The sequence below is a fragment of the Sus scrofa genome, chromosome 2 (assembly GCF_054392235.1).
Source record: "Sus scrofa isolate SSC_HxYL_T2T_F1_AM1 chromosome 2, Sscrofa_HxYL_maternal_Yorkshire_Landrace_v2.0, whole genome shotgun sequence".
Classification (NCBI taxonomy): Eukaryota; Metazoa; Chordata; class Mammalia; order Artiodactyla; family Suidae; genus Sus; species Sus scrofa.
Genome location: NC_139384.1, coordinates 149,271,568 through 149,293,383, shown reverse-complemented (window position 1 = coordinate 149,293,383; position 21,816 = coordinate 149,271,568). Strand labels below are relative to the sequence as shown.

Below are 21,816 nucleotides of genomic sequence, written 5' to 3'. Positions count from 1 at the left end.
CACAGGACTGGGGGAAACGGAGACCCTGTTCTTAAAAGGCACACATGGACTTTCACGTGCACTGGGTCCCAGGGCAGAGCAAGGTCTCCATAGGAATCTGGGTCAAACCTGACTGCAGTTCTTGGAGGACATCCTGGGAAAACAGAGGTGAATGTAGCCTGTTGTGAGGGAAGGACATTGAAAGCAAAGCTCTCGGGAATATTCAGCAGCTGCCTTTCTCTGGAGGTGGCCATTTTGGGAAAATCTGGCCACCAACTCATAAGCACTGAGAAGCTCCAGGGCAAACAACAATCCAGGTGGGATCACAGCCCCACCCCTCAGTAAACAGGCTACCTAAAGACCCCTCAGGCACACAGCTGCCTCTAATGCCATCCAGAGACTAAACCCCACCCACCAGAGGGATCAGAATCAGCTCCACTTACCAGTGGGCAGGCATCAGCCCCTCTCATCAGGAAGCCTACAGCCAAGCCCCCATACTGACTTCAGCCACAAGGGGGGCAGACACCAGAAGTAAGAGAGGCTACAACTCCGGTATCTGTAAAAAGGTCACCACACCAAAAACCTATAAAAATGAAAAGACAGAGAACTAGAACTCAGATGAGGGAGAAAGGAAAACCCCCAGAAAATAAGCTAAGTGATGAGAAGATTCTCAGCATCCAGGAAAAAGACTTTAGATTGTTGATGCTGAAGATGATGCAAGACATTGGAAATAAACTGGAGGCAAAGATGGATAACTTACAGGAAACACTGAGCAAAGAGATACAAGATATAAAACTTAAACAAGAAGAGATGCAAAATACAGTAACTGAAATAAAAAATTCACTAGAAACAGCTAATAGCAGAATACAGGAGACAGAAGAACGAATAAGCGAGGTGGAGGACAGGTTAGTGGAAATTATGGATGCAGAACACAAAAGAGAAAAAAGATTGAAAAGAAAGGAAGAGAATCTCAGAGAACTCTGGGACAACGTTAAATGCTCCAACATCCATATTATAGGGGTTCCAGAAGGAGAAGAGAGAAGGGGACACAAAAAATATTCCAAGAGATAAAAGCCAAAAACTTCCCTAACATAGGAAAGGAACCACTCACGTAATTCCAGGAAGCACAACGAGTACCACATAAAATAAACCCAAGGAGGAATACACTGAGACACATATCAATCAAACTAAACAAAATTAGAGACAAAGAGAACATCCTGAAAGCAGCTAGGGAAAAGAAACAAGTAACATACAAGGGAACCCCAGTAAGGTTATTGGCAGATTTTTCAGCAGATACTCTGCAGGCCAGAAGGGAGTGGCATGATATACTTAACGTGACAAAAGGAAAAAAACCTCCAACCAAGATTACTCTACCCAGCAAGGCTCTCATTCAGATTTGAAGGAGAAATCAAAACCTTCACAGATAAGCAAAGGCTGAAAGAATTCAGCAACACTAAACCAGCCTTACAACAAATACTAAAGGAACTTCTCCAGGCAGAAAAGAAAAGACAGCAACTGGAAACAAAAATTCCACACATGACAAGGCTCACCAGTAAAGGTATATATACAGTAAAGATACAAAATCATCCATGCACAAGTATACCACCAAAATCAGAAATCATGAGAAGAGGTGGGTACAAATGCAGAACACTGGAGATGAACTTGCAATTAAGTGAACAACAACTTAAAACAATTTCATATACATATAGACTCATATCAAAACTTCAGAATAACTGCAAACCAAAAATCTACAGTTGATACACAAACAAGGAATCTCTGGAGAAGAAATATATCTCATAGTAAATAAGTGCATAATCCACCATGAAGGGGGTCATTTGACATCATTCTTGGAATGCTGAAGTCTTCTTAGATTTGATTCTGATTTCCTCTCCATCAAAGAATTTATGACAATTATAATTAAACAATGAAACTGTACAATTAAACAATATAGCTCTATAACTGTATTATTAATAACCATTTCTCTCCATGGTACAATGTAAGGTCTATAATGTCTTATTTATCACATCACCTAGAATGATGTAATGCCTATATTGAAGAATCAATAAGATGTAACAAATTGTGAGGATATATTTATATAGTTACACTGTTTTTTAACCAATTTATGCATTTTATATTTTACTTATTTTCAGAGGATGTATTATTTTTGTTATTCTTACCAGTTAAGTTATTCTTTTTATTATGCTATATAAAATATTTAATGGTATATAAGGCTTTCTTCTTTATAAATTTTAGTTGCATAATATACACAATTTTAATATAATGCTAATTTTTAAAGAAAAATTGAAATGTAATAGATAATACTAAATAGTAAAGATAAAAGCCATACAGAAAGGGATAAAGTATAGAATAAATTTCCAATTTGTCTCAGCATATTTTCCATTCCACTTCTCCAGAGGGAGTCACTTAATCTCTTTCTTAAGATCCATGATATAATAATCTGTGTGAAGGTAATTGTGTTTAAATATATGTATTTTATTCTGTAGAAAAATAAATAAATAAAATTTCAAAAAACAAACAGTCCCAAAAAACAAACATCCAGAACCACATGAAGAATTCTACCAAAGATTCAAAAAAGAATTAGTACTAATCCTTCCCAAATGCTTCCAAAAATTAGAAGAGAAGAGAATTCATCTAAACTCAGTCTATGAGGCCAGCATTACCCTGATACCAAAACCCCATAAGGATGCCACAAGAAAAAAAATTACAGATCAATTTCCCTGATGCAGATAGTCACAAAAACTCTCAAGAAAATATTAGAAAACCATATTCAATAATACAATAACAGAATCATACATCACAATCAAGTGAGATTTATTCCAGGGATGCAAAGGTTCAATAGCCACAAACCAATCTATGTGATACCACATATTAATCAAATGAAGGCTAAATATCATACAATTGTCTCAACAGAGGCATAAAAGGCATTTGACAAAATTAAACATCCACTTGTGATAAAAACTCTCAATAAAGTGGCCATAGAGGGACCATATCTCAACATAACAAACACCGTATGTGACAAGACCCATTGCTAACATCATAATCAACAGTGAAAAGCTGAAAGCTTTTTATCTAACATCAGGAGCAAGACAAGGATGCCCACTCTCACTACTTTTATTCAACACAGGACTGGAAGTCCTATCAAAAGCAGCTAGGCAACAAAAAGAAACTAAAGGCATCCACAATGGAAAATAAGTGGTAAAACTGTCATTATTTATAGATGACATGATATTACAAATATATAAGAATTCACCAAAAAAAGTTAGAACTAGTAAATGAATTCAATAAATTTTCCAGAAACAAAAATCAATATATAGAAATCTGTCTCATTTCTATAGACTAATAGCGAACAATCAGAAAGAAAAATAATTACACTTGAAAACTGCTTCAAAAAGAATAAAATACTTAGGAATAAATTTCAATAAGAAGGTAAAAGATCTTTACACTGAAAAATGTAAGACAATGATGAAAGACACTAAAGAAGACACAAATAAATGAAAAGATACTCTGTACTCATGGACTGGAAGAACTAATATGGTGAAAGCGCCCGTACTACCCAAAGCAACCTACAGATTCAGTGCAACCTCTGTCACAATACCAATGGAAATTTTCACAGAACTAGAACAAATAACCCCCAAACGTATATGGAACCACAAAAGATCCCAGTAGCCAAAGCAATCTTGACAACAAAGAACGAAATGGGAAGCAACATGCTCCCTGGCTTCAAACTATATTACAAAGCTATAGTAATAAAAACACTACTAAATAAAATAAAGAGTCCAGAAATAAACCCATGCATATATGGCCAATTAAATTGCAACAAAGGAGCCAAAAATATACAATGGGTAAAGGTCAGTCACTTTCATAAATGGACTTGAGAAAACTGAACAGCTATTTACAAAAGAATGAACTGGACCACTATATTATACCATACACAAAACTTAATTGAAAATAGATTAGGAGTTCCCATTGTGACATGTGGTAACAAACCTGAGTAGTATCCATGAGGAAGCAGGTTTGATTCCTGGCATCGCTCAGTGGGTTCAGGATTTGGTGTTGCTATGGTATAGGTTGCAAATTCATCTTGGATACCACATTGCTGTGGCTGTGGAATAGGCTGGAAGTTGCAGCTCCGATTTGACGTGGGAACTTCCATATTCTGCAGGTGCAGCCAAAAAAAAGGAAAAAAAAAAAAGGATTAAAGATGTGAATAGGAGTCCTGAAGCCATGAAATTCCTAGAAGAAAACATAGGCAGTAAGCTCCCTCACACTGGTGTTTTGGTGATGATTTTTAAAAATCTGACACCAAAAGCAAAGGAAACAAAAGCAAAAATAAACAAGTGTGGCTATGCTAAGAAATTTCTGCAGGAAAAAGGAAATCATCAATAAAATGAAAAGGCAACCTACTGAATGTGAAAAGTATTTGCAAATCATATATGTGATGAGGGTGTAATATCCCAAATACATAAAGAACTCATACAATTCAAGATCAAGGACACAAACGACCTAATTAGTAAATGGGCAGAGAACCTGAATAGACTTTTTTCCAAAGAAGAAATACATATGGACAACCGTACATGAAAGGATACTCAACTCTAATTACTAGAGAAATGCAAATCAAACCCACAATGAGATATCACCTGACACCAACAAGAATGGCTATCATCAAAGGATAAGAAGAGGATGTGGAGAGAAAGAAACACTTGTGCTCTGTTGGTGGGCAGGTAAATTGGTGCAGCCACTGCAGAAAACAATATAAAGATGCCTAAAAAAAACCAGAATTACCATATGACCCATAAATTCTACTTATTGGTACTTATACATGAAAAGGAAAACACGAACTCAAAAAGATGTATGTACTCCCTTGTCCACGCAGCATTATTTACAACAGCCAAGATGTGGAAATAACCTAAGTGTCCATGGAGGGAAGAATGGATACAGAAAATGTACAGTGATCCCTCAGTATCCATGAGCTATCTGTTCCAGGATCTGCTGCCAGATTCCAAGGTCCTTAGATGCTCAAATCCCTTACATAAAATGGAACTGTACTTGCATATAACCTAGGTGCAACCTCTGTATAATCTAAATAAATGCTAGATTACTTATAACATCTAACACAATGTAAATGCTTTGGAAATAGTTGCTGACATGCAAAAAAGTCGAGTATTGCCTTTAGGAACTCTCTGTAATTTCTTCTTGAATATTTTCAATCCATAGTTAATTAAATCCAGGGATGAGGAACCTGCAGATACAGAGAGCTGGATGTATATTTATTCAATGGAGTATTATTCAGCCATAAATAAGAATGAAATTTTGCCATTTGTGATCAAAAGAATGAACCTTGAGGGCATTATGCTGGGTAAAATAAGTCAGAGAAAGACAAATACTGCATGATCTCAGTTACACGTGGAATCTGAAAAAATAAAAACCCTCTTAGACAGAGAGAAGGAACTGGAGGTTGTCAGAGGTGGAGGGTAGACGTGGGCCAAATAGTTGAAGGAAGCCAAAAGGTATACAAATGAAACTACCTACAGAAAAGAAACAAACTCACAGAAACGAAGAACAGACTCACGGTTGCCAAGGGGGAGGAGGAGGCAGTAGGATGGCCTGGGAGTTTGGGGTTAGTAGGTGCAAACCACTGCATTTGGAGTGGATAAGCAATGAGATCCTGCTGTATAGCACAGGGAACCATATTTAGTCACTTGTGATGGAACAAGATGGAGGATAAGGTGAGAAAAAGAACGTACATATGTATGACTGGGTCACTTTGCTGTTTAGAAGAAACTGACAGGATATTGCAAATCAACTATAATATAAAAAATAAAAATCTTAAAAACAGGTACAGACTTCCAGCTATAAAATAAACAATCATGGGGAGGTAAGGCATATCTTAGCAAGGACTGTTAACAATACTGTATTACGAATTTTAAAGTTGTCAAGACAGTCAATTTTAAAAGTTCTCATCACAGGAAAAAAACTCTGTATTATATATGGTGACGGATGTTAACAATATTGTGGTGATCATTTTGCAACATAGACAAATACTAAATGTTGTACAACTGAAACCAATATAATGTATGTCAGTTATACAATAAAAATAAAACTACAATATAAAATAATAGGAGTTCCTGTCATGGCTCAGTGATTAACAAATCCGACTAGGAACCATGAGGTTGCAGGTTCGATCCCTGGGCTCACTCAGTGGGTTAAGTATCCTGTGTTGCTGTGAGCTGTGATGTAGGTCGCAGGCGCGGCTCAGATCCCGAGTTGCTGTGGCTCTAGAGTAGACTGGCGGCTACAGCTCCGCTAAGACCCCTAGCCTGGGAAACTCCATATGCCATGGGTGTGGCCCTAGAAAAGACAAAAAGACAAAAAAATATATATATATATGTGTATATATATACATTAAATACTAGTGATTACATGATTTTAAAAAACAAATAACTAACTTAGATGCCTGTGGTGAAACCAAGAAAAATGAGATAAAGATAAAAATTAAGAAAATAGAAGAGTATACATATACATTTCAGGGTCCTTTGGGAAGTCTTTCAGGTAGGTTGAGGCTTTCGGGGGATAAACAGGAAAATCAATCACATCAACAATTAATTTTGGAAAATGACTTATTCAAAACGAATTATTTTAGCACTATAATTATTTGAAATACAAAGGGGAAAAGTACTAATGTATAATGTATTAGTTTATAAATTATAAACTAATGTAAAAAATAATGTACAAAACCTTAATGATTTTCTTCTTTTACATAATTTCTCTCTTAAAATAAGACATGCATTTAGTTTATAAAAGCAACTAATTAAAAATGAAAGAAGCTGTTGTCTCAGCTGTCTTAAGAAGCCCCTGGTAAAGCAGGACCACATCACCTGGTAGGTAGAACACATTAAACCACATACCAGATAGGGAGGAAGTAGCTCAACCACTCACCGGCAAGCTGCTTCAAGATTCTTTGGAAATGGAAGCCAAGGTGGGCCTTTTCAAGGAAGGAAGGTTGGGAGGGAGGCAGCAAAGATGACAAAAGAGCAGACAGCGCTCCGTGCAGCAGGACATTCCTGTGGGCGGAGGGAGAAGCTTGAGAAACTACAGCTAGAGCTTGGGAAAGGTGGGTCTCTAGCAAATCATATTCTTCTCCTTGTTTGTCAAGGGGTGGTTTTGACCCTCTTACAGCATCACTGTTCCCCTTCAACCCACCCACCTGGGAAAGCTGCAGAGGACAGAAGTACGAGAAGGGGATTAGGTTTGGAAAAATCCTACTCCCCATTCTTTCCTGAGATGGCAGCAAGATGGTACTGCTCAAAGGGATGATGCCAACCTATTCTCTGAACCTGCAGCCCGATGTTGCTAAAAACCTATTTTTATTCCAGGAGGTGCCTGGAGCCAAAGAGGAAACTTCATTGTGCCTTTTCAGCTTGGTCTTACAATTTCTGGCAGTGCCATGGGCCCAGGCAAACTGCCCTCTGGGAAAATAACACTTCAAATGTCAACAAACCACTATCCTAGAGAGATGAGAGGAAGAAAGTCAGCCAGGGCATGGAATTTGGAATTCTCCTTGTCAATAATTCTAAGCTTTTTGAATGCCTTTTATTTACAGCTAAATTTTTCTCAGTCGCCCACGAGCATAAAATTATACTTTTTCATTAAATATCTACTCTCAGAATCCAGTCTTATTCAAGAGAGTGCTTCCTTAGCTGTATATGGTGGGAAAACAGTACCCTACTCATAAAATGAGAATTAGACAAGGCAGTGTTTCTAGAAATCAGGAACCCAGGAGTCTGGTCTCTGTAGCTTTCATGCTATATGACCTTTGACATTTTCTGTAACCTTCCCCTGGCTCACTTTTCTCAAAGGCAAAATAATAAGAATCATTATTTTAGGGGATGCCATTTAGTTTTATTTCATTTTCAAGTTCCTTAGTGTTAGGGGAAATAAAAGCATTAAAATAAGAATCAGAAAGATAATGATTATAAAACCTTATTCAAAAGCAGATGGAAACCATGAAGACTGGACAGTCATCGGAGAGGCTTCCTCACAGCTCATTTGAATGCAGCCCACATATCCATTTCAGCATGTAATAAGACCAGTTTTTTAAAAATTCATACTAAAGCTCCTAGTTTCTGTCCATGTACAAATTCCATGCTGGCTCGTGGTAATTTCTGCAAAGTGCCTGCCTTTCTCATAATTTATGTTCTCTTTTCACTCTGTGGGGGCTGAATGCCGATGCCTGCAGGAGCGTGAGTTTGATTAAGTCATCACAGGCTGTAGCCTGTTCCTGGCTGGGCCAGGTTCTTCCAGACCTCACTGGGATGAAGGGCTAAAAGGGGACAGTTCTCAGTTTGTCCATCACCAAGAGTGTGATGGCTCAGCTAACAACACTGATAACAACCAAGGAAAAGCTTGGCATTCCCTCTCTCAGCCAGAGCAAGCTCTTTTTTATTCCTCAAGGGACACCCTGGGCCTGAGCAAGGGCTTGGAAACTCACCTTGCAGGGAAATTCAAAGGCTGATCCATCGCTCTGTAATAACCTATATGGGAAGAAAGCATGGATGTATGTATATGCAGAACCGCTTCACTTTGCTATAAGCCTGAAGCTAATACAACATTGTAAATCAATTCTACCCCAATAAAATTTAAAAGACAGAACAAACGGCAAGGGCTGATCCCCTGGGGTCAATGTAATGGGACTCAAAGCTGCCGGAGAATTTCCCGATCCAGGGAGAACAGGAATGGGGTGGAGGAAGGGGGGTGTGGGTGGGGTGGGGGGAGGTAGGGATGGAAGGTCTGCCATTACTAAAACCCATGTCTGTTTTGGGACTAGGCTGATGCATCTGAGATGTGATGACGCTTATATATCAGAAGGCTCGACTCCATAGCCTTCTCCAGGGAGCAACATGGCCAGCACTTTGCCTTCCAGACATTTTAGGGAGAAGCACTCTCCTAGCTTTAGTGTTGAGCCTCTCTGGGTAGCTCATCTCACTCAAGACATTGCTCTTTTATCTCCAGTTCAGGTCTGATAAAAGGATGCTTCTCACTGGGTCACAATTCTATTCAAGTCACCAAAGGATCTTGAGCACTTGCTCAGTATCAAGCATTCTGCATCAGAAACAGAGGACAATAGTGAACAGTTTGTGCTCCTGATTTCAAGGAATTTAAAAAACAATGGCTTCCCATGTACTAGCCATACACCAGGCTCTCTTCTAAGCCCTTAACATTTAATTCTCACCACAGTGTATGCAGTGGAGATATTAATATTATCCCCATTTTACAGATGAGAAAATTGAGTCACAAAAAGATCTAACTTACCTAAAATAATACAACTAGTCAGTTGTGGAGACAGGATGTGTATCAATGCAGTCTGACTCTGGAGCTGATGCTAAATTATTAAAGTTCGATGCATTAGACCATCCATGGGGGCTCATACAAGACAGATACAATGTATTAAGGGCTATGGCATTAAATACAGAAGCTCTAAGAGCAGAAAGAGTCACAGGTGGGAAGATGAGGTGACAAGACACTACTTCCCAGAGGGGGTCACGTCTAAGCTAAGACCTAACATATGACTGCTTGTTAGCCAAGCTGAGTGGGGGTGTAGGTGCCAGGCAGAAAGAAAAGCAAATGCACAAATCTCATGGTGAGAGAGAACATGGTTGGTTTATATTAAAAGAACTGAAGGAATTCAGTGTGGGTGAATCACAGATTTCATAGGAGGAAATAATTAGTGATGAGGTTGCAAGCATTTCTTTACCCATTCAACAAACATTCATTTAGCACCTGCTATGTGTCAAGTATTGTGATAAGATGACATCAGCCAAGAGAAATAAGGTGATGCCCTTATGGAGCTTATTGTTTATAAAATGAAATGATATTTCCCGTTTCACCTGCAAAGAAAAACAAAACAATTAAACTTGGAAATAAGGCAAAAATGTAGGATGTGTTTTCAATGTCCACTGGGACATGGTTTAACATATGCACTCAAAAATTGTTTAATTATCTAGAGTAATACACTTGTGTTTGACTTGGCTGTTTACTCTTAGTTAAGAAATCATACATTTACAAAGTTAAATGCACCGTGTAGACATCTATCTGGGGAGAAAAAAAGTCAAAAGGTATAGTCTTATTGGCTATATGATATTAACAAATTTTATCTCTATCTCAGGGTGTTAGTTTTCTACTGTTGCCACAGCAAATTATTACAAACTTAGTGGCTTAAGACAAAAAAACTTATTATTTTGCAGATTTGGAGGTCAGGAATTCAGCACGGTTCTCAGCAGACTAAAATCAAGTTGTAGGCTGTGTTCCTTCCTGGAGGCTCTGAGGAAGAATGCTTTCTGCTCATTCTAGTTATTGGAAGAATTCAGTCCCTTTCAGGCATAGGACCACAGTCCTTGAGTTCTTACCAACTGTAAGCTGAGGGCCATGCACCGCTTGTGGAGGTGGCCGTGTTTCTTGGCTCATGGTCCCCTGCCTCCGCCTTCAAAGCCCGTGGCAGCAGGTCCTTCTCACAGAGCATCATTCTAACACACCCTTCTGCCTTCTGCTCTTCCACTTTTAAAGATTCATGTGATTAAACAGAGCCCATTCACATAATCCAGGATGATCTTCCCTCTCCAGATCCTTTATCTAAATAGCCTCTTCAGGAGTTCCCACTGTAGCACAACAAGATCAGCAGTGTCTTGGGAATACTGGGATGCAGGTTTGTTGGGACACAGGTTCGATCCCTGGCTCGCCACGGTGGATTAAGGATCTGGCATTGTCACAGTTAAAGCTTAGGGTATGGATGTGGTTTCAGGTCTGGGGAAAAGAAAAAAAAAAAGCCTTTTCAAAATCCTTTTTTCCATTAAGGTAACATAGTCACAGGTTCTGGGGATTGGAGAATTGATATCCTTGGGGAATCGTTTTTCAGCTTACCGCACAACAGTACTTTAAAGAATGAGTTCTTTGGGGGTAAACTATATAACCTCTGTTTCTCAAAATGCAATTTTAACTAGCTTTACTATCTCACTGGTTCTCTTACCAATGTTTAACACTGTTCATTCTACAGTTACACGTTTTTAAGTTTTGAAAATTGTAATACTTATAATGGCCAGCTTTGGAGGCCTCGAGGAGATTGCCAAATAGACTAACCTATGAGGGCAATTCAGTGATGCTGCAAGGAAGTGCCCCTCCTGGGCTGGCTGAGCCTGGCAGGCTATTTCAGCTCCTGGAATGGATCCCGAATGGTAATAAAACCTCGTCTTCCCTGACATATGCTCTCTGTCTTTAACCTAGCTCTGTGTTTTTCTTTTTATTTCTGGTCCTTGACCAACTTTACTTCTCATTCTGATTTCCGCATCACCAGTTCATTAATCACCATTGGTGACTACAGGGACTGGGACTCCAGCTTCATGGTCTGATCAGGTGAACATTTCTCGTGGGATGATGGGGGTGTATTCTCTGTTGGGTGAGAGACAACGCAGTTTGTGAGCATTTTCTGTTTGCCCATGTGGCGATTTGTGAGCCCAAGACAACAGACACGTTTTTGTGCTTCCTGGAACAGCCGTTTGAGGTCTGGACCAATGAATTTTTTTTTTTTTTTTTTTTTTGGTCTTTTTGCTATTTCTTGGGCTGCTCCTGCAGCATATGGAGGTTTCCAGGTTAAGAGTCCAATCGGAGCTATAGCCACTGGCCTACGCCAGAGCCACAGCAACACTGGATCTGAGCCGTGTCTGCAACCTACACCACAGCTCATAGCAATGCCCAACTGATAACCCACTGAGCAAGGGACCAAACCCGCAACCTCATGGTTCCTAGTCGGATTCGTTAACCACTGCGCCACGACAAGAACTCCCTGGACCAATGAATTTTTGCATTTCTATGTCTGTTCTAGATCTGTGACTGAGTTTTAGAACTGAAGCTCCAAGTTCACTGCAGGTTTGTGTGCCTGAAATTAAGAAAAGCCCTTACCTCTCATTATGAGGGTATGAAATATTTTCCTTCTCCTGAAGGGCAATAATAAAGTAAAATACAATGTCTGTTAAATTAATTAACTGGTTCATTTTAAACACTTGCATAAATAATATTCCCAGAATTCTCCCAAAATAAAAAAAGCTGAACTTCTAACATTTAAATGGGCTAACTGATGAAAAGGCATCTTTATAAAGAATTTAAAAAATTAAAAAAGAAGAAAAAAAAGAAGAAGGAGTTCGCAGCAGAAACGAATCTAACTAGCAACCATTAGGTTGCGGGTTCGATCCCTGGCCTCACTCAGTAGGTTAAGGATCTGGCTTTGCCGTGAGCTGCAGTGTAGGTCACAGATGTGGCTTGGATCCTGTGTTGTTGTGGCTGTGACACAGGCTGGCAGCTGTGGCTCCAATTAGACCCCTAGCCTGGAACCTCCATATGCTGCAGCCCTAAAAAAGAAAAATATATAAAATAATTGAGGTGAATTCTTGTTCAAATTAGCCAGATTTAAAAATGTTAACTTAACAATAGTTATATATGTTTTCTCTGATTTTATCAGTATGAGGTATAATCGAAGATTTTTTTAAAGTAAGGTTTTGGCATGTTTTTCAAGAAAAGCCTAGTTAATCTGAACTTCCTAAACTTTTCAGACTGATTTACTGATCAGATAAGCTAAAGTTACGTCTACATAATATTTATGATTATAAAAATATAAAAATTACAACTAAATTGAACTATATTTCTGACAAACCTTTTATATCAGCAGAAATTACAATTGTGGTGTGTCAGTTTGAATGTAATTCCCAACACTCTTAGTTAACTTCAAAACCATAGACTAATATTGAGTAATTCATACATAATTTTTAGATATTTGAGTAATTTCTAAGTAAAAGAGAATACAGAAATCTTGGTTACAGAGTATAGTCTTATTATATAAAGATATGTAATTCTGCTTCTTATTTTCATTTGGCATAGAGTGGCTCTATCTTTGGGTCATATTAATGGATTTTTTTGCCACTTGGAAAGGGTATAAGGGCATGTGGGTAGCTATGGGGGGGGATCATATTGTATGTTCTGTGAGCTTTTTGGTCTGCTTAAGTTCTTGTATATGATACGTAGTTCTCAGCTACCTACCTACCTCTCAGTTCTCTCTTTACAATAGAATTTGGTTACTTGAGTTACAAGTTTTGATCAATATGAATGGTTAAGACTATACTAGGAGTGATTGTAAGGAAATTTACCTTCTTGCAAGACAATGGAATGTCTCTCTCAAGGGGAAAAAAAGGCTAAGTTTGGACCTAAAGTAAAGTATCTGGGATACTGAATCCTGAATGTGGAAAAGAACAATGAAAGACAAAATTTGGATACAGAAAGTTGTAGAGGGTGTGTAGAAATGAAAATTTATTTGCCTTGGTTAATAGGACTTGAAAGTAATGATTCTGAGAAAATCAAAGAAGTGTGCTAAAATTTTGGGGAAATATGTTCAATGTTGATGGGTTTCTTTGGCAAATTTAGTAAAAGGGGTGAGAGGGGCTAGAGAATTCTTACTGTCAAATCTGATATTAAGATACAGCTGGAATTTGATTTTTCTCTGTTAAAAAGGATAAATTGGTCTTAGCATTTAATCTGCTCTTAAAAGGGAAGTAAAAAACTATTCCTTTACATTTTTAAGTAGAAGGATTCAAATTCTTACCAGAATAATTTTCTGTGCTTTGTGCTAACTTTATTACATCCTTGATTCTTCAGGCACTAAGGTTCCATAAAACTGTGTCACCTTCCTCTTTGATTTAAAATGTGGTATTGCCACTTTGATTAATGGGTAACCAAGTTCCTATTTCTATCTTAATCAAGTGCCCAAATTTCCTCTAGTGATTCCTGATTCTGCCATCTCCAAATCGGACTATAACTTAGAAAAAATAACATTTCTTGTACACCTAAACATATCCGTGATGTCCCCAAGTGTCCCTAGGAACCCACATCTTATAAAGAGAAGGATGCTACAAACAATTAGGTTTGTTTTGGCTATGTCTTAATTAGTTCAGCACAGTTTTAAGGGCTGAATGACAAAAGCTGATCTATCAAATCAAATCATTTTGTACGTATAAGTGAAATGTTATTAGCGTTTCAGAAAGTGTACACTTTACAGGGAGAGTGGGAAGTGTTAGAGATTTTCCATTGCTCTCCTTGTCTGTGTTATGGTCCTGCCCACGAGGGAACACTGATCGACTTCTCAGGAAAAAGTTATGTGTTATCTCCCCAAGGAGAATTTAATTCTCCTATATTTTGATATTATTTACTCTAAAAAGTGAACCACAGATAAAAGGTCTCACCTACAGGTGGCTTCCACTTTCCTCTGATATTTTTTCCAAAGGTCCACAGGCCAGAGTCTGTCTAGATCTTCAACAAAGAAGAGACTCAGAGTCTTGAGAAAAAGTCTGTACCAGGCACCAATAACTACTGATGTTTCAAGGGCCAGACTCATGGGTACCCGCTCCACAGGGTAAAGCCAACATCACTTACACAACTGTATCAGGGGGCTAGTTAGAATATCCAGGATTCTGTTAGTTCAAAAGCAATTTCAGGAAAGCATCTGCTGACTCAAGACCCAGTGAAATAAACTTAATTACATAGTACTGAATTAACTGATGAGGGAAATACAATTATGGTTATTTACTATGGAATAATGTTATCATTTTTTAATATTCGATTTTTGATAGGTATATGAGGAAATCTTCTTTCTTTCCTTTTAATCTATTTCCAATTTAGTAGACGAGGCCTTGGCAAACTGAAATATGATCCTTTTACTGATTTAATGATTCTCTCGGACATCTCAGAACTCAAAAAACTGATACTTACACTGGGTTTATTTGCTTTGCACTGCAATATAGCTGTTTGCATATGCTCAATGAGAATTTGGTCTCCTGTTTACCCACATATATGCTGGCACTTCAGATCTGCAACCAAGGGCATATCTGGAGTGTCATGTTGAAAATTAACTTCATTTAATTAAACCCAACAAGCTCACCTTTAAAAAGGGACACTTAACATGTGGTATCCACGTTTACAAAGCCTTCTCAGGACACCTGGCCAGAGACATGTTTCTGGCTTTCAGGATCCCAATCTCCCAGTGGGTGTGGAAGGGTACTTCCGGGCACACAAGTGATTTTTTTTTTTTTTTTTTTTGGTCTTTTTTCTTTAGGGCTGCACCTGCAGCATATGGAAGTTCCCAGGCTAGGGGATTGAATTAGAGCTGCACCACAGCCATAGCAGCATGGGATCCAAGCCATGTCTGTGACCCACACCACGGCTCATGGCAATGCTGGATCTTTAACCCACTGAGCAAGACCAAGGACTGAACCTGAGTCCTCATGGATACTAGCTGGGTTTGTTACCGCTGAGCCACAACAGGAACTCCTGGTAATCTCAATAAAAACTGGAGAATTTCCAAGACAGAAGAATTCACCAATATTGAATAATATGGCATATGAAGTCTGGTGGGGTTTCCTAGGCCTACTTTCTAGCCTCAAAATAGAAGAGCAAACAATCAAGACTTTGGAAGAGCCCACCCTTAACGAGATTTCATAATGAAATTTCCAGACAGAAGTTAATTCTATGGCTTTAGTATCGGCTCAATATTACATGCCTAAGGAGGATTATATGGTTAATGAATATCTCGTGTTGCACCTTTGCAAATAATCAGGCAAGGAGTTCCCACTGTGGCTCAGCAGTAACGAACCTGACAAGTATCCATGAGGATGAGGGTTCAATCCCTGGCCCTGTTCAGTTGGTTAACGATCTGGCATTACTGTGGCTGTGGCTGTGGCTGGCAGGTGCAGCTCCAATTCTACCCCTAGCCTGCGAACCTCCATCTGCCATGGGTGCAGCCCTAAACACACACACACACACACACACACACACACACACACACACACAATAGTGTAAAACATGATGAGACCAGCCTTTTTTGTGATCAACAATAATCTTTGCATATTATTTATGATCAAAATAGGGGGAATATTCGGAAAAATCTTTTAAAATTTGGAAATAAGGCAAAGAGGGGGCAGCATATCTCCTCTATGTTATTCTTGAGAATCCTTTCACAGCCTTATCTGAGGGTTAATTATCTAGCATGTGGAATATGCCTGTATTTGGCTCTGCTATTACGGGGTGAGACTCAATGAAGTTACATGTAACATGGAGATTTCACTCAGGTGAAAAAAATAACCCTAGAGGTTCTGTTTTACTGACTATAGGATACTCTGGCTCTGCGCCTAACAGCAAATTTATTTCAGAATGCCTTTTCTGTTAGACCATCTAACCCTCTGTTATTCAAAATGCTCTTTAAACCAGCTTTACCATCATGCTAGCTCTGTCATTACTTCAGTTTAGAATCTGTGACCCATATTCATTCTACATTATAAGAGAGTTACTGCTTTTAAGTGTTTGAAAACTGTAACAGGATGGAGAAACGGGCACATGGCCTCTCTTTCCTTCCCAGTTCCAAGAAGCAGTGATGCCCTGGCTTCTACTGTAATGGCACTTCTGCACTCCCTTTAATGGCATTTCTGCATTTCCCTCCGGTCTACTAGCCAGTCTCTTTGTTAACTGCCTCCCTCGGAGAGTCCGCTGACTGCATTACATCTTATGTCTCACTTCTCCAGGAGTAGACCAGTGATGGCGCTAAGCTATTCCAGGCAGAGCTAGGAAGGCACAGGGAAGAAGACATTTTTGCCATCTTATCGACCCCAGCAGGGCTGTTTATTTCTCTATTTATCTAATGATTTATAAATCCATTGTTTATGTAGCCAAAGGTTTATCAATATTCATTCATTAAGACCTCAGAATCATACCGGTTACTGACTTCATTAGGTGAAACCTTAAAAGGTGCCATTTAACTGTATGCTGTGGGTAATCAATAATGCCAATATCCTTTTTTTAAAAAACTGTAAGCGAGCATTTATTATATGCAGCTAGCTGCTGTAACAAATAAACTCCAAATTTTCTGCACTTCAATACAAAAGTTTACTCCTGCAAAGTCCAATCTGAGGTGGAGACATTTGTTTAGGAACCCAGGCTACAGACCACCATCTTGCAATGTGTAACTTCTTTCCAAGCTGCCCTGGGCATTGGTACCCAGCTGAGGGATGGAGAGAGAGGGAGAGGGAGGGAGAGGGAGAAAGGGAGAGAGAAAGAGAAGAGAGACTTAAGGCTCAGGTAAGGAGCTTTCATGGGTCAGGGTGTAAAATGTATTTTCTACCTGTATTCCGTAGGACAGAATTCAATGGTCAAGTCACATTACCTACAAGGAGGGCTGGGATACTTAGTGCAGCTGTGTTCTGCGGAGGGGGATACGGCCCTGGCAATCAGCTACCGAGTCTCTGCTCCAGCTTCTACGACTCAGACTCCCTCACTGACATTGACTCTGGAGGTCCCTAGAAGCGAGAGGTCAGGTCTGTTTAAAACTTCTCATCACTCTGCGAAGCTGTTGGCTCAGCACAAATTGCTAGAAAGTACAATGATGAAAGGGACTTATTGCTAACCTACAGATTCCGGGGGCAGAGACAATCCCTTTCTTTCTTCTTTATCTCTATGCTCAGAGATAGAAGGCTTTCAATGTTACTCTCACAACTAGCTTTGCTGAGCAGGTTTTGGGAAAAGGTAGACAATCTGGGAGAAGGGATAGAGACGATCACACCTGGGCTTCTTGAAAATAGCTCCCGGCTGGTGACTTTGGCTTTACCTGCAGGACCTGGTGGATGATTTGGCTCAAGGAGGGTAACCTGGAACCACAGGGTTTCAGAGGGTCTCCAATTTAATCCTTAATTTTCCAGGCTGGCACTCGCAGCCTTAGAGAGGTTCCAGAGTTGCCCTAAACCACCACACAACGGAGTGAAAACAAAGCTGCATTCCGCCCACACTATTATGCCAGGCAGCACTTCACCCCGCAGGGGCATGACTGGTCTTCCTTTTTAATGCAAAATATACCAAAACGTTGAGTCACCAGGAATATCCGTGAATACAGTATTTTCTGAACTGAATTTTCTTGTTAACTCTATTTTAGCCACTGCAGCTTTTAACTTCAACCTAGATGGCTGAAAATCTTCCTAAGACCTACTGGCTGGCTCTCCTGCCTTAATAAGCAATGTTTCAAGATGAGCAAACACTGGCTGTTCATATGGACAATCACTGTTCCAAAATAGGGAAGGAAATGACAGTTTTCAGTAACCTAGGGCTCAGTAATGGTGACCTGGATAAACGGTGAGAAGCTGTTTTCAGGTACTTTCTCCCCTCAACAACCTTTAAATTTCAGAATTCAAATCAGAGTACAAACTGTTTACTAAATGTACTAGACAGAATGTTCTTGTGATTAGCTAAGGGAACCTGGGAAATTAATACACCTGGGCCCCTGCTACTTCATCTCCCACAGTTAGGGAAAAGGCCTCCATAGGACTCTGAGTATTTAGAAAAAAATAATAGAGTTCACTTCGTGCCTTGTTTTTAAATAATATTCATCACATAAGAACCATGCTAATTGTGATATTCATATTCCTATTTCACAACCACAATGTAAATAAGAATTAAGCCATAAACCCATTCAGTGAATGTGTATATGGAATAATAACGATACACTCTTTCTTATAGTTAGCATTACTTCTAGCTGTATTATGTTGTTCTAGTCTTAAAATTAGGTTATCTTGTTGCTATATGAGACTTTTAGGTGTGCTCACTTCTAGCCACAGAGAAACTGGCAGCATTCATGACAGCCCAGGTTTCCTGACTCCAGTGCCTGTTTTTCTGGAAAAAGGACTGCACAAAACCATATGGTTTTGACTAAAGCCTTGGAATATGTCATCTTTCTCTCCCTGGTACTCAGACAGAAATCATCAATAAAGCAAAAATCCCATGGCCATGAAACTGAGTACCAGGATATGCTGATGGAGTTTATCCTTTCAAGATGGGAAGGATGCCAAGGAACAGAGAAAAGAAGAAATGTTTGGTGCCTTCTTTGGACCATGAAGCTCTGCTGGGGCATAGACCTCTGTTTATTTTCACAGAGTTCTAAGAGAGATGTCACCATCTCCACTTCAAGGATGAGGAAACAGTGGCAAGGAGTTACAAAACTTGCCCCAAATCATGAAACTAGTACATGGAGAAACCAGCCCAGAACCCAGTCAGCCTGGCTCTATATTGGGGAGTGACTCTTCCCTCCACTCGAGACACCAGAGGGTCCTATTCATCCCTTAGTGTTTCTTGGTCCTCTAGCCCAGCTCTTTTGCAGAGAGGATCTCCTAAATAGTGACTCTTTTCCAACCTGACCATTAGGCCCCAATGAGACAGAGCACCTCCTGAGGTCCTGCAGATCATCCTACCTAAAGACAAAAAAGGGCAGGGAGTTCCCATTGTGGTTCAGTGGTAACAAACCCGGCTAGAATCCATGGGGATGTGGCTTTGATCCCTGGCCCTGCTCAGTGGGTTAAGGATCTGGTGTTGCCGTGAGATGTGGCTCAGATCTGGCCTTGCTGTGGCTGTGGTGTAGGCCAGCAGCTGCAGCTCCAATTCAATCCCTAGCCGGGGATCTTCCATATGCTGTAGGTGTGATCCTGAAAAGACCGAAAAAAAAAAAAAAAAATGGCAGAGGAGAAGGACATGGCACTCACTTGTCCTCACAAACATATCAAAAATACATCCACATGTGGAGCAATTCTCACAGAAAATGAACTGGAAACTTGCAGAAGAACTCTTACACAACCAAAGCTGCAAGAAGAGTTCTACATAAGCAGGTAAGGTGCAATAAAAGCATAAAGTCAGGACTGCATCCCCAGGAGGGATCTGAGAGGAGGGGGTTGAGCCACAGACTGGGTGTGGTGCCCCAGTCCTGGGGTCCTACATGGAAGAGAAAAGACCCCTTGGCTGCTGAAAGAACCTCCCCCTTCTCCAAACCCCCATCCCTTTGGGCTTACATCTGCCCCTCTGCCTCTGGGCCCTAGGAGGCAGGACTGGACCCAGTGAGCACAAGCTGGCCCCTCCTCTTCCTCTGGGGGCACAGGGCACTGGCAACCTCCTCCATCTCCCTTGGCTTTGGGAGCTCTCAGGACTCAAATAAAAGACTGACCTGCCCCTGATTTTGAGAAAAAGATCCATTTTACCACTTGCTCTTGAGTATAAGGGCCCTGGAAGAGCTGTGCAGTGGATGAAGGGTCCCTGTTCAAGCAGTGCTGTCCCCATGACACCAGGACAGACAGAAGGGCTAGTGAAGACTAGACTCTCCTTGTGACGAGTGTGTACGTCCTCACTTGCCAACTATCAGGGTGCAGAGAATCTTGCACTGGTGACTGCCAGGCCACTGCACTTCCCAACAGGAAAGAGGAAGACACCCCAGCCCCGTCTAGTCCATACTTCAGCTTGGCATGTGATCTGGGCTAGCTGAGCCCTCAGAAAAGACTTTGGTACAGCTTTGCAGGGACAGCCTGGGGGCTTGGAGTGTGGTCCTGGTGGGGCTGCAGTGGCCATTGTCAGTGCTTACTCAAGTGTCACCACAGAAGATACTCCATCTAGCATGCCTGGTCCATTTCCCAGCAGAGTCAGATCTCTAGCCCTGCCCACTCCATGCCACAGCTTGGTGCTGGATCTGGGGCAGACAGGGCCTGGAAGGAGACAGGCCCAGAGGCAGCTGAGATCTCTGACAATAGACACCCCAGTTCCTGCAGGCACAATGCCCCAACCCCCAACCCAACCTAGTAAATGTTACAGCCCTGCCCACTCCATGCCACAGCCTTGTGCTAGAACAGAGGCAACCAACAGGGAAAGACATGATCTTGGGCTCTATCTAAGTGGGGCCTTGGATGCCTGCACAGGTGGTTCTTGGGTCTTCTGTGATTGCACAGGCCTGATGTGCTTCAGCCGGCCCTCCTTTGGGCCAGGGTATGTACTCAAGTGGAAAAGAATACAATCAAGCCCAACCTCAGGGCTTCTCCTCCAACAGCCATGAAGCAGATCTTTCCCCTGAGAGGGCAGCAACAGCCACAGAGCAGAGAGGAGGTCCTGCTCACACCCTGCACAGGCTTTAGATCCTCCAACACCAACCACACCCGTAACAAGGCAACAGTAGCTAGAACACCCTGATGAAAGCTGTGGCTGGCACCCAAGTCAAAATCAGCACTCTCATCTAAAACACTGGACACACAGTCTGTTCCAGGATGGTCCCACATGGAAGCACCACTACAACACCACAGTAGATAACTACTTCTACTATATTTACAAACAGAGAGAAGTTAAAAAATGAAAAAGCAAAGGAACTATTCTCAATTAAAAGAGTGACAGAAATCCCCTAAAAGGATAAATAATGAAACAAAGCTCTCCAGTCTACCAGTCCCTGAGTTCAAAAAGTGGTAGCAAAAATGCTAACTCAATTAATCAAAATTATCAATATAAATGCAAATCACTGTAACAAGGAACTAGAGACTACAAAGATGAATCAGTCAAAAATAGATAGTTAAGTTTCTGAGATGAAAGCAATCTATAGGCAATGAATAGGTGATTAAACAACACAGAAAAAATGCATAAATAGAGGAGAAAAGAGAGTGAGAAGAAGGGCTCTCATGAAAACACCTAGCTGAATACATATCTGCTAATCAACTAAAAAAAAAGACTGGAACCCACCAAAAAAGATATGCCACAGCCAAAGACAAAAAATAACCCATAGCAAGATGATAGCATGGGTGCTTTTGTGATATAATTAAATCCCATACCCGCCAGGTGGGCAACCCACAAATTGGAAAATAATTATATTGCATAGATTCTCACATAGGAGTGAGTTATGACCCCATGTCAGGCTCCCCCCAGCCTGTGGTCTGTCATTATGAGGAGGAA

The 21,816-nt window shown here is 40.4% G+C and overlaps 1 long non-coding RNA gene across 2 annotated transcripts in view; it reads right to left on the bottom strand.

Moving 5' to 3' along the window:
* The window catches only part of LOC110259494 (uncharacterized), a 498,951-nt gene that overhangs the window by 212,641 nt on the left and 264,494 nt on the right, over positions 1 to 21,816 (bottom strand). The window contains exons 4-8 of one of the 2 annotated variants that reach the window (XR_014838830.1): positions 10,404 to 10,797; positions 9,778 to 9,884; positions 9,310 to 9,379; positions 8,489 to 8,531; positions 6,937 to 7,061 (exon numbers count right to left, since the gene is read on the bottom strand). This is a non-coding gene — a long non-coding RNA (uncharacterized LOC110259494). The remainder of the gene's footprint in view (positions 1 to 6,936; positions 7,062 to 8,488; positions 8,532 to 9,309; positions 9,380 to 9,777; positions 9,885 to 10,403; positions 10,798 to 21,816) is intronic. The other variant, XR_014838827.1, reaches the window with a different exon arrangement.